The sequence below is a fragment of the Thermobia domestica genome, chromosome 6 (assembly GCF_964235325.1).
Source record: "Thermobia domestica chromosome 6, izTheDome1.hap1.1, whole genome shotgun sequence".
Taxonomy (NCBI): Eukaryota; Metazoa; Arthropoda; class Insecta; order Zygentoma; family Lepismatidae; genus Thermobia; species Thermobia domestica.
In genome coordinates this window covers 160828040-160841118 of record NC_137459.1, presented here as the reverse complement: position 1 = coordinate 160841118, position 13079 = coordinate 160828040, and the positions used below count along the sequence as shown (strand labels likewise).

The 13079-nt window shown below is 36.0% G+C and overlaps 1 protein-coding gene across 3 annotated transcripts in view; it reads right to left on the bottom strand.

Annotated features, from left to right (window-relative positions):
• Slob (Slowpoke binding protein) overlaps positions 1–13079 on the bottom strand; it is an 823759-nt gene that overhangs the window by 12524 nt on the left and 798156 nt on the right. The window lies entirely within an intron of this gene.

Below are 13079 nucleotides of genomic sequence, written 5' to 3'. Positions count from 1 at the left end.
AGATATATGGGGACATATTTCTGCAGGAAGTTCATTCGAGCCACTCTAATCATAGGATGCTAAACGTCAGTCCAAAGAGAACCAGAGTGGGCCACTTTGTGAGAGCAAGAACACTAACGAATCGGTTGAATGCACGTATATGTTTCCACGTTTCTCACACAACGATTATTTCAAACAATTTCTAATCACTGAGAGCTTCTTCGATGGTGTAGGACCACATTGTAATGAGGAGGGAATGGTATACAGTGATGATATTTGTTTCTGCATATACAACGGCAACCGTACACGTATCCGTAGATGTGCAGTTGAGTGGAAAAACTTCTTGTATGCACTCTCTATACAGGATCTGCATCTGACATTTTAGTGTGGGAGCAATATAATGCGCGTTTCCACACCGCCGAAACAAGCCATCGTGCTTTGCTTGATATACGCCACAACTTGCCTGCTAGATTTTAAAATCTAAGGTTTATCGAACACGTGTGGTACATGGTGGATTGGCACCTAATTGCCATCCGGGCTTTGCAAACCACCTTTACCTAGACCAAGATTTACAATAAGAGCTGGATACCATACCCTGGGAAACGGACAAAATCTCGCGACCGAAACATCGCCGCCCAAAATCTCTTGTGCCAAAACCTCGCGTGGCCAAAACCTCGCCACCCAAAATCTCACGTGGCCAAAATCTCGCTACCCAAAACCTCGCGGGACAAAATCTTGCCGGGACAAAACCTCGCCGCCTAAAACCTCGCAGACAAAAATCTCGCCGGGCCAAACATCGCGTTGCCCAACCCTCGCCGCCCAAATTCTCGCGTGACCAAAACTTCGCTTGGTCAAAACCTCGCCGCCCAAAAACCTCGCGGACCAAAATCTCGCTTGGCCAAAACCTTGCGAAACGAAACCTTTCCTGAAATTTACCCAATGAGTTTCTGAATATGCAATTCCATATTACAAATAATAATAATAATAATAATAATAATAATAATAATAATAATAATAATAATAATAATAATAATAATAATAAAAGAAGAAGAAAAGAAGAATATACAAAATATAGTGTGCATGGGCTTTCTCGGTGTATTCCCGTTTCCTCTCACTTTCTTTATTCCATCATTTCCTTCACCCTAATCATCTACATCTCCTTTAACCTGTAAGACATAATCGAGGGACGTAAAAACTCAGATATTATTTCATACTTTCATAATTATTATTCGATTTTGTTAGAATTTTTTAAGATCACCATCAAAGTGAAACAAAAACCATCTCAGGCTCAAACCCCATATAAGTTGAAAATTTGGTCGAGACCGGTCATGTGGTTCAAGAGTTATTAAGTCACAAACGGAGCCACTTTATTTTTTTTATGTATTTCTATATGTCTTCCCCTTTCCCTTCCCTTCTCTTTAAAGTGAAATGATATAAACCATCCCAGGCTCTAACCTGATCTGTGTAGCAAAATAAATCGAAATTGGTCTCGTGGTTCAAGAGTTATTAAGCTTCATTTATTTTTATATATCTTCCCCTTTCCTTCGTTGTGCCGTCAAAATGAAATTATAAAATACATCCCAGGCCCGAACCTCTGTTGAAAATTTCATTGAGATCGGTCGGGTGGCTTAAGAGGTAAGATATCCCAAGTTCTCTCTCCCTCCTCTCTCTCTCTCTCTCGCAATATATAGAGCATTCTTCATTGAAGAAATCGTCGTGACGACGTTTCTTCCCAGGCAAGATTACGTCCCACGTAGTTTAGACCAGGCGAGATTGTGTGTTAGGAGATCAGGACGCCGAGGTTTTGGCCAGGCGAGATTTTGGGTATGACGAGATTTTGGGCGGCGAGGTTTGGACAAGCGAGGTTTTGGCCAGGCGATATTTTGGGCCGCGAGGTTTTGGTCGGCGATGTTTTGGCCAGGCGAGGTTTTGACCAGGCGAGGTTCTGGCTGCGAGATTTTGTACCCGTACTCCATACCCTATACCATTGCTTTCCAATTGATGTGTTGCTGATTTTTAGAATTTAAAAATCAAGAAGCACTTAGTAATGAGTTAAGGTCAATCTGAGACAAACTTTACTAGTGAACGTCTGTAGCGACAGCAACAAAGCTCAGTACTACCTAGTCATTACTTAATAGATAGATACTTACTATCTTATACTATTATAATTTGCAGTATCATCAATAAAAAATCAAACAGGTCTACCGCGATGTTGTGGGCATTCAGTAAATGTGTTATCAGTCACTTAGGTTGATAACCAGTACCCTAAACAGGTATTCAGCATATTTGAGTTGCTACCTCCCCAAACAAGTAATTTTGTATCCGTTCGGGGCTGCCAATGAGGTATTAAGGTGAGTTCTATAAATTTCTTTCTCGCTTACTGTTTGAGTCTGTGTGTGCTAAAGCATTACACTCAATGATAACTACAAGGTTTATTAGAGCATAAAAGCGTGAGAACAATATAAAAGATGCTACATGTTTTCCTTATGAACGATTGTGGAAGTTTAATCAAGCCAACCTGTAGAACTTGTCGTTTAGAGGATAAAAGATGCCGTTAATTAAATATTTTTGTATGTTCAATGTTCAGAAAGAAGTGTATTACTTTTTGGTATCGGGAGATGAATAAACATGGAATTATCTTTGAAATATTCAAGACATGTATCTTGATTAAGGTATGTCACACCAGGATTCAAACAAATAAATGATCAAACTTGAGTAGTGAACATCGTTAATCAACTGTAACATATTGAGCTAATACTGTAGAGATAATATATTGGCTGTTTCTGAAACTCCGGACCTGTTCAGATTTGTTTGCGTGTCAGGGTCTGTTTGAGTTTCCAGACCGAGATCCAGACCTGAATGACCCGGACAAAAATGATGATCCAAGTGATCCGGTGACCCATGACCCGTTCCGTAAATGGAGTATTGTATGTTTATTACTATCAATTATATATATACACATACATATACACAAATAATAATAATAGAAGTTCTGTGCACCGATGTCACACAGAATCAAAATTTCGAAGCCTCAGGACGATCGACAATGTCGATTTTGTTTTATAAGAGAAAAACGTGTGTCCTCCCTATCCAAAATCTCTTAAATTTTTTGATAATAAAAAATTGATACGGTCAATCGTCCTGGGGTTTCAAAATTTGGATTCTGTGTAACAAAGTATATCGAATCCATACCGTAGAGTCCGCTGCACGGAACGTTTGTTTCTTGTAAGGCTGCGTTACACGTATCTCCCTTATCCAAAATTGCTCGTTTTTCGCTCATAAAAAAGGAATTGACATGGTCAATCGTCCTGGCGTTTCGAAATTTAGATTCTGTGTAACAAGATACATAGAATGCATACCCTGGGTCCGGTGCACAAAACCTCTATTATTTTGTGGCTGTGTTACCAATACCACATTCTTACCCCCAAATTCGAGAATTTATACTGGGAGTTTCAGAATGCGTTTCTAGCAGTATATTTATACAATGATCGATTTACATAAGTAATATTGAATTTATAAAGTATCTGAAAATATTAATTTTTACGGGTTAAGAAATATCAAAATAATAATAAAGAAAATATCAATAAAAATAAATATTGAAAGTACTCTTTATTTTGTCAAGGAATGAAGACAATTTTCTACAAATTTAATTGATTACATTTTTGTATTATGCTAGTTTATCTTAGACAATCCATACATCTTCGTTGCAGCTTTTGTGTTGAAAGATGCTCATGTACTTTCATGGGAATCAATAGAGCATGACATTTTCAACTCCCACGTTTAAATAATAACAATAATAATAATAATAATAATAATAATAATAATAATAATAATAATAATAATAATAATAATAATAATAATAATAATAATAATAATAATAAAATTAGAAGAAGAATAAACCATCTTATTTGGGAGGGTAGTCTTCTCCACTGTGGAATATCTACAACCAGGAGTTAAATCAATCACTAATCCAATCACTCCAATATATACTCCCCTTATACTCCAATCACTAATTAATCAAGCTTCACTACAGTGCACAATCTTTTTTATACACGTTACGAGGAAGATAGTGTAAAATCTAAGTGATTGGAGTATAAGGCAAGTGCCAATTATTTAAATTTCTTATCCTTAATCTTAATTATATGAGTTGGTGCAACATATACAAAGTTAAGATGAGGTCTTTTTAGATGAGCTTTATTCAAAATAACAATGTTAGTAATCTCAGTATCCGATTTAAGCTCAAAGACACAAGAAAGTGAATCAATTTTTATATCTACTCCTGAAATATATCTACACCTGAAAAATATATACATAATAGTTACTTAGTGCTGTCAGTTTTAATATTCTAGTGTCAACTATTATAGTTCCTATTGGTAATTTGAAAACACAAGTTGGTGAATCCATTACACAGTAAGCAATTGTAAATCTCAGGCAAAGCTTCTTCCGGATATTCATCAGGTTGATTTGAAGAAAATAAATGAGGTAGTTCAATCAGGATATCTCACTAGAGAAACTCTCGAAATCATTTGAGCTACTCATTTGTGGTTGTAGGGTTTGTATGCCACTGGATCATGCTACCTGAATTATACTTATCATTACACAGGGTAATTAATTGATTTATTTTTGTTTTGCATTATTATGCAACAAAGACAAGATGACAGAAGCTACTTCGCATACAAGCCCTAAATCACACCTTGAAATGAATTTCGTGCAGCTAGAGGATAAACAGACTATCGCGCAAAATAACTTTGCATAGAATATACCTTCTTTCGCCGCATAATATTGCCTGAAGAATGATGGAGTTTGGCAAAACCATTGTGCAAGATGTTAAATAGAAAGATCAGCAACTCAAACAGAATCTATCGGTAACCAATTGATTCAGTAATGAAGATAATTTTGCATTAACGTAAGTTAAATGCACTGTCGGCAACATTCTTATTTTCTTCGGTTTTGCCTACATATGAGAACACTTTGGCACAACACACAACATAATAGTATTTAATGTCAGCCACAATTGACCAAAAATGACGAAGTAATGCAGTGGAATATTGCAATAATTCTTACTTTGAAATGAGCATCATTTCATTTTAAAAAATGTGAACGTTACTTTTGATATAAACCCAAAGCTAGAAGCATAGCAGGGTAATTCCTGGACTCTACTGGGAGTGAGAATTGTTTTCTATGTTCCATTCCAGACGTTACACAGGATACAGAAATTAAGGAAATACTTCATCTTAAAATATGATCTAAAATGGGTCAATTTTCAATTTGTCAAACTAAGGAAACAATGTTTTCGAGTTATATCCCAACGTTCCATGCTCTCAATGATCAGTTTGTCGAAAAAAATGGCTCTGAAATCTTATTGTGCATTAATATTCACTGTTCAGACACACACATTTGATAGCTGTTTCACTTTAATATACAATCGTTAACAAATAGTTTCTTCGGAGAAGAGCATAAAGAAAATGCCGTGTCATTCTTCAACCTTTGTAGTATATTAACATCAAATTAAATAGGTTTTATCCCACAGCTTGATCTTATATAATAATGCAGTTTTGTAGGCAATCAACTATGACATTCACCACACACTGACGATTGAAATCTAATTGTTAATCATTTTGTGGCCGCATCACGGCGCTACATTCTGATAGATAGTATTTTCAGAAACTGTTTCTAAATGAAAAGATTAAAACAACTCAAGACATACTTGATAAAATATATTTTACAATAACATTTTCGAAACTAGTCGTTCATTTTCGTAAACCCTTTGCTTATTATCTACAATTCATTTACTGTCATCGAGTCTTGATAGGAAAATCACTGCTTTCATAATACTGGTTGGAACTGAAATACAAACATAAATATATTTATCCTTACCCGCTGGTCTAATGACTAGCGTGCGTGCTTTTGGTGCATGGGGTCTCGGGTTGAGTTTTCGGTGGGGGAACCTTGAAATTTAAATGCATCTGGTTCGTATTCCACCTTAAACTATAGGTGCATTGGCCTACGTTTCATATAGCATCGGTGTTGAAAACGGATCATAAACTATAATCTGCGGACCAATAAATAAGTTTTAAAACTTGCAAGAACGGAAGGCCTATAGTGCACTTGGTAGAATGGATAATCATCTTGAAATTACGTTCCACACATTGCGAATTTTTATATAAAATGATGTGATTAAGATGTAAGAAGTTGATTAATGTTGTCGAGATTAACAATGAAACAATGTAATTTGTATTAAGTGCGTCTCTTGGAGTTCTTTGATTAAAACAAAAGAACGAAAATATGAAACACCTTCTTCTCTTTTCTGGTAAAACAAATTTTGAATTCTTGAGTAGACATATGTTTCTATCCAACATTTCGTTCAGCTGAACACTTTATTAGACAATGTGTGAACGAATTAGCAGTATGGGAAATAAATTTTAAATATTAATGATAAACGTACTTAGTATTGAGCATGTCTGATAGAAGGGATGTACGAGGATAAGTTGTGAAATAGGATTCCCTTGGCTATTGTGAACAGAGGCTTTTATGCAAGGCAAATAATATTTTATGAAAATAAATAACAATACTTCCTTTACTTTTAAAAATAAGAGCCAAGGACGTTGATGCATCTGTCATAACGTTTTACTACGTTTAAAAACCGGTGCTGGAAAAAGTGCGTGCCCTAAATACAAACAATTTTTCGACAATCTTCACTTCGTCGTTAGTTCCAAAGTACCTACCGCTGAGAACCTTTTTGAATGCCGTAAAGAGATGGACATGAGTTCGATCAAGGTGTCAGCGACCAAGGGATGCTAGACAGCTTTGCGTTATCACTGCCGGAAGGCCACGTTGCTTGTTTCGAGTCAGTGTCTAACAATACTGCTTAGTATTGATTCTCCAACCTCCATACCTGCTGGGCACAGAATGGGCTGCTCATACGAATTTTCTGCTAACACTGCAATAGCACTATTTACAGGATCTTGGAATGCATGGACGGATCTTTACTTAAACCGATGTCTTATTTGTCTTTTTTTAAAAAAAGAAATTCTTGCGGAAAAAGGAGATAAATCTTATTTTCCATCTTCTCGTATATTTTTGAATAGATAGATTAGGGAATGGAGTCATTCGGTCTTAAAGACCAAAGAAGCAAATGCGTTTTATTTAGTGAAAGGAAAGTGAACTGAAGTGCCCTTTAGATTGAGGAAAGTTTTTCCTCAAATTGACGTTCAAAATATGCTTTTAAAATTTTTCTATATACAGAGGCGGACTGGGACGCTCGGATACGCGAAAATTTCCGAGTGGGCCCTGCCCTCTGCAAAATCATTTAAGATATTGCTCGATTAGTTTTATAACTAATTCAAAACTCCATTCACGTTCAAAGTAACCATTGGCGTAACTAACGGGACCGCAGCGCTAGCGAAAGAGGAGTACTAGGTAGAGGGACCCCCAGCCCAACCCGTAGCCTTGTTTGTTGAAAAATCAATAAGGCAATAAAAAAGTCTCAAAAATACATGTAAGTTATTAACTAGAAAATGTAATCTCGTCCATAATTTATTTATTCAATAATATGATGTGCAATCGATATCATATAAAGAGCACGGAGCTGATCCTCCTACGGTAGGGAAACGTGTAAGACATGGAGTTGTTAGGTGCGACTGGTGGCGACAAAAAATGAAATGAAATCTTTAAGTTTTACGTCCCACGGTTATGCCGATTAGGCTAAAGGAGACGGTGATAATGAGAGATGAGTGAAATGAAGAAAATGGGAGGAAACGGGAGAACCCCGGGAAACCCCACGAGCACGGTGTTTGTCCAGCACAAAGTCCACACGGCGCGAGCTGGGATCGAACCAGGGACCCCAAGCACCGGAGGTGAACACTCTACCACTGAGACACTGCGCCCCCCTGGTGGCGACAAATAATGGTCCTCTGAGCACAGCGGTGATGTCAGAAAACGGGCCCCAAGCTCCATAAATCTAGCTCCGAAGTTTCGACCTTGGGTACCTTCTATTCACCAATGAAAATACGTAGTTCTTGAACGTGGGAGGTGGCAATGGAAAGGTCATGGTCCCCTCAGTACAGCCGTGATGTCACAAATCGAGCCCGGGGCGTGATGTACCCGATATCGAGCACCGAAAGTATAGGATCAGGTCCCTTCTATTCACCAATGAAGCGCGGAGTTTTTGGACGTGGGTGGTTGCATTAGAAAGGGTTCGTTTCCTCTGAGCACACCGGTGATTTCGTAAATCTAGCCCGGGGCTGGAAGACGAAGAAATCGGGCCTCAAAGGATGTTCATGCCATATTCTCTATGTTTTTTGCTCACAAAAGTAAGCTTCATTATTATCCTGCCTCAATGTTATTCAACCAAACATTACAAGACAATGCTGTGATGCTGCATGTCAGTAAGGGACTGCGCAATATATTTAATATCGAATAAAAGGGACCTGAACCGAATTATATGGGGCCCGAATTCTTGGGTTTTGGGCCACGGGACCGTTTTCTAAAATCCCCGCTGTGCTCAGAGGACCCAGTTCTTTCCAATGCCACAACACGCGTTTCCAACTTCATGTCTAACACGGTTTCCTTACTGTAGGAGAATTTTCATGAAATATTCTCCATGTTCTTATCCAAGAGTAATAAAGACATTACAAAGCTGTGGGAATTAACAGGGTATTAGTTTGGGACAATTTATTTTTATCGTATATATAAAGTACAAGGGAAATAGTGAACCCCAATAGAAACGCACCACTCCTTTCTTGTAAATCTTTATTTTTTTAACTTATGATTTTTATTTATTATTTTTACTTGTTTCGAGAACTCCGGTAGAGGGAGGTTTCCATTGCTGACGCAATCATAGTTTTTTAAAGTTCGAGTTAATAAAGAGGAAAGAGAGTAGCAAGATGGGGTTTCTAACTCGGTATACCTAACAATAGACCACGAATATTGACGGGGTCACATTTGCGAATATTACGCGGGGTTAGGGGTACACGACCTTAGTTACGCTACTAATAGTAACATTGAAAATAATCAGGCACGTAGCCAAGGGGAGTCCGGGGGTGAGGATCCCCATCAAACCCTGAAATAAAAAAATAAGGAATACATGAAGGTGAAAGAGCGGGATAGCCTGGAAATTCAGGGAATTTGAAATTTCTAGAAAAGTTACGCTATTCTCAGAATTTCTGCTACTAGTCAGGGAAATTTCAAACTTTCGAAAACATAGTGCCGTTCTGTAATAGTGTGGACGTTTTTTAATCAATTTTTCGTCATCGCGTCTCTGCAGTATCTAGCATGTTATTCCAGAGACAGTTTTTTACTGCTCTTTTAATTTGTCATTTGAAATAGACGGTAGTTGACGGAGTAATAAAAACAAAAAAGTTATATGGAAAGAAAGCTCTGTTAATATTTGATTCAACGGAGCAAGGAACACACATAAACGAACCAATTTATGTTGCCAGTAAAATAGTTTAAAATGATCGAGTCTTTGGTGTGATAACCACAGTATTTCATCTCACGGACTCCCCCCATTACGAAATCATGGTTACGTGCCTGAAATAATGCAATTTGAATTGTTTTTATGTGTGATATGTGGAATAATTCATCCCAGGGAAATGTATGGATCACGAAGGTCATATGGGTCTTTAATACGGATTCCCCCTCCCCCGATGCAAATAGGAAAGATATTACCATTATATTGCCATAATTAATCGTTGTCGTAACTTGGAACCCGATTAACTATGAGATTTCTGGTATTTTATTAACACTTCATTTCACAGCGATTAGCAATAAAGCATAATCTCATTAGGGGTAAAAGTGGATCTTTGAAGGTAAGGGGATGGATAACATCACGCAGTCCCCCGTGCCTATCTTTGTCCATTGTATGTTTTTAGGAAGTGGAAGGACACCATAGATAATTTTTGAAAGTAGGGGAACGGCGTCCTGCGTTCCCCTAACTTTTCCCCCTAAATCTCACCCTTTCCAATCACTAGAAAATAAATTTTCTATCATAAAATCACACATTTTTATTAAGTTGGTACACCGATTGTTTTCACTATCATCTAAAACCTTGAGAAGATAAAAAAAAACTGCGCTCTTTGTTGTAACCCGAACTTATTCTTTTTTAAAAAAGATTGAATTGAAAAGCGTTAAAAAATAAATTAGATTATAGCTAAGTAATCACTATTCGAAGTATTCTTGTTTAGTTTCTGTACAGTTCCACTAGGTTTGCAAACCATTGCTAAGAGTTAGAAAGTACAGTAGGCAAATAGCTGCATATTTGTGGCGCCAAAACTGTAGCAAGGATCATGGGCGCTCCAAGGCTCCAGCAGCCGCACAAATAATCTTGTGGGTGTGGCGCAACCACAAGATTTTTAGTTTGATAGGAACAATATAAAATAAATATTTCTCACTTGCCATTATCAAAAATAATAAGCAATTAAAACATTGGGATGGAAGTTAAAATTTCTAACCTGTAAAACATATTTTCTTTTATTTCAAATGTGTCTGTGAAAAGGCAACCAAGCAACAACTTGCCTTCTTCTTTGCCTCTCTCTGGCCTAGTCAAAGGCAGTCCCCACAATAATAATAATAATAATAATAATAATAATAATAAATGAAACTATATTCTGAATATATTCGAGCGCAGCCCTTTATGACAATAAAAGATAAATAAAAGGAAATCAATCAAAAAAATATCGACACTCTCCTGAAAACGCATAACACGTCCCACCATTGATATGCATCCAAATAAATTTTGGAAAGTCGGCGCCGTTGGTAAGGATTATGTTCTATATTCGATACTCTAAGCGTAGAACTCTTTTGTTTGGTGAATTTGGTTTTCTTTAAAATCTGAAAGTGATAGGATCGAGGAAAGGTACACGATTAACACAAAATCGAAAGAATCCGGAAATTCGGATATCAGGAACGTAAAAAGCAGAGAATAATGCACTTTTCTCAGCTAGAAGTGATCCAAAGCAGCGGAAACTTTTCAAGTGGCCATCTTCATCAAGGCCCTTAAGCATCATTCTACAGGTGGGCCTTTGTACTCCCAGTCCGCCTCTGTCTATATGCACATTACCTAACAGAAAGATTTAGGCGTTTCTAGAAAATTTACCTTAAGATAATATAAATGAAACAAAATTTAATGAAACAATAGGAAGAATGAAACTAGGCCACCGGAGAATAATAAAAGAAGTTTGAATTTTTAAGGCGTCTGAACATGTGTTATTATATGTTATATGAAATATTATAAAACAAAACTTAATATTTTGTTTATCATTCAACCTTAGCAAATGAATCATACCAAAGATATCACTTAAAAGAATGAATGGTAATAAGGAATGCGTATAAGAAGCTCAGACAAAGTTTCGAATCCAATTAACTGTTGAGAAATTGCTAGCTAAGGGACATGATTCGGTAACATAGAAAGTAATTTGAAAATACAACAAAAAAGTGAAATATTATTACTTACTTTGCTTGCTGTTTCTAGCTACCGACAAATGGTTAGGCTCTTTGTTTCGAAGATGATTTTGACATCTTGATGTGTAAAGGTAAATTATCTAAGATATTTATGAATGTTTTATTCGTTCTGTGAACATAAACTATGCAGCTTACAAAGTATACTGCAAATAATGGAAATGTGTTTCAAATCACACTTCAGTCATATTGATACCATGTAAAGCTCAAATATGTCTCCTTAATAAGAAAGGAGTCTAACATCGTCTTGAAATATTCTTGAAGGAAATGTCGCAACCCTATATGACATTACCTTTCATAATTATTTTATTAACCTTGGGGTTTATCTTCTGAAAATAAATCTACATTAAAGGAAAATAAAAATGCTGTTTTTATAGATTAAAGAGTTTTTACTCTTTCATTGAGGGAATATTTACCCAAATATCTATCGTGAGTGTTTTTCTAAATGCAGCAACTATTTAATTATATGCTGTTTGTTATTTGTGGGAAAGCATGCATAATACACGAGTGGAAGTTTATAGAAAATATGCAAGGATTCCAAATTTCTTCAATATTGCGAACATTTATTTTGAAGTTGATAAACGGAAATTTTGAAGGTGATGAATGAATGGAAATGAGAAACATTATGACTCTATAATTTACGAATGAGACTCATAACGAGTGCATTTTATCTTGGATTTAACAAAACAATTCTAGAGATTCATGCTTTCTTCAGCTATATTACCGGCTTTTTCGTAAGGTTGATCTGTACAGTCCGTAACTCAATGTCTAATTTATTAAGAATGATCAAAATTGTACTTTCGAGATATGCAGATTTATTATCTGAATTAGCAATTAATAACAGAAATATATCTCCATGAGTGATCCATTCTTTCTAATATTGCAAGAAAAATAAGATCCATTTAAACAAATTAAAAGTTTGTTTATTTCGCTAGGATTAGTTATCTTACCTATGAAAAGGTATAATTGTGTTACTCGTAAACATAAACAGGAAACGAAAACTATTCCTCTAAATTTTTCGATCCAGATAACTGGATCAAATTTACTGAATAATTCAAGATACATTATCAATGATTATGTGCAAAAACGTATCGGTTTACTGTTCTTAATTTGTATGTAAAAATAATACTCGTTTTCGTATGTTTAGAACCTGATTCGCCTCGACTTACCTTCTTTTGCATACTCCTCTAAACACGTGTTTCTGTTTTCTTTCTGTGTTTTTTAAACTCTATGCAATACAACATTTTGGGTTTAAGTATGAATTTAATATATTCTGTTATTTACCAGTTTCATTTTCATTGATGCGTATTTCGCATTATCTAATAATTAGAAAGAATAATCACTACTTTCTTGAACAAACAACAAGGCATACGGAATACAACTCACAACTCATGTACTAAGAAAACAATTGAACTATTTCCTCTTTAATTATGCTTTACCGAAATACTTCATTTGTTAAATACCAGGTTTTGTCAGAATATATGTATAAAGTATTAGTATGATATATTCTTTGTGATCGCTCTTGAGTATTCCCTACTAATTCTTTTTCTTCATCCACGTAGTTTAAGGACATTCGTAGCAGATAATGTGTAAGACATCCAGCTATGAATATTATAAGGAATCCCTGCAATATGGAACACTAA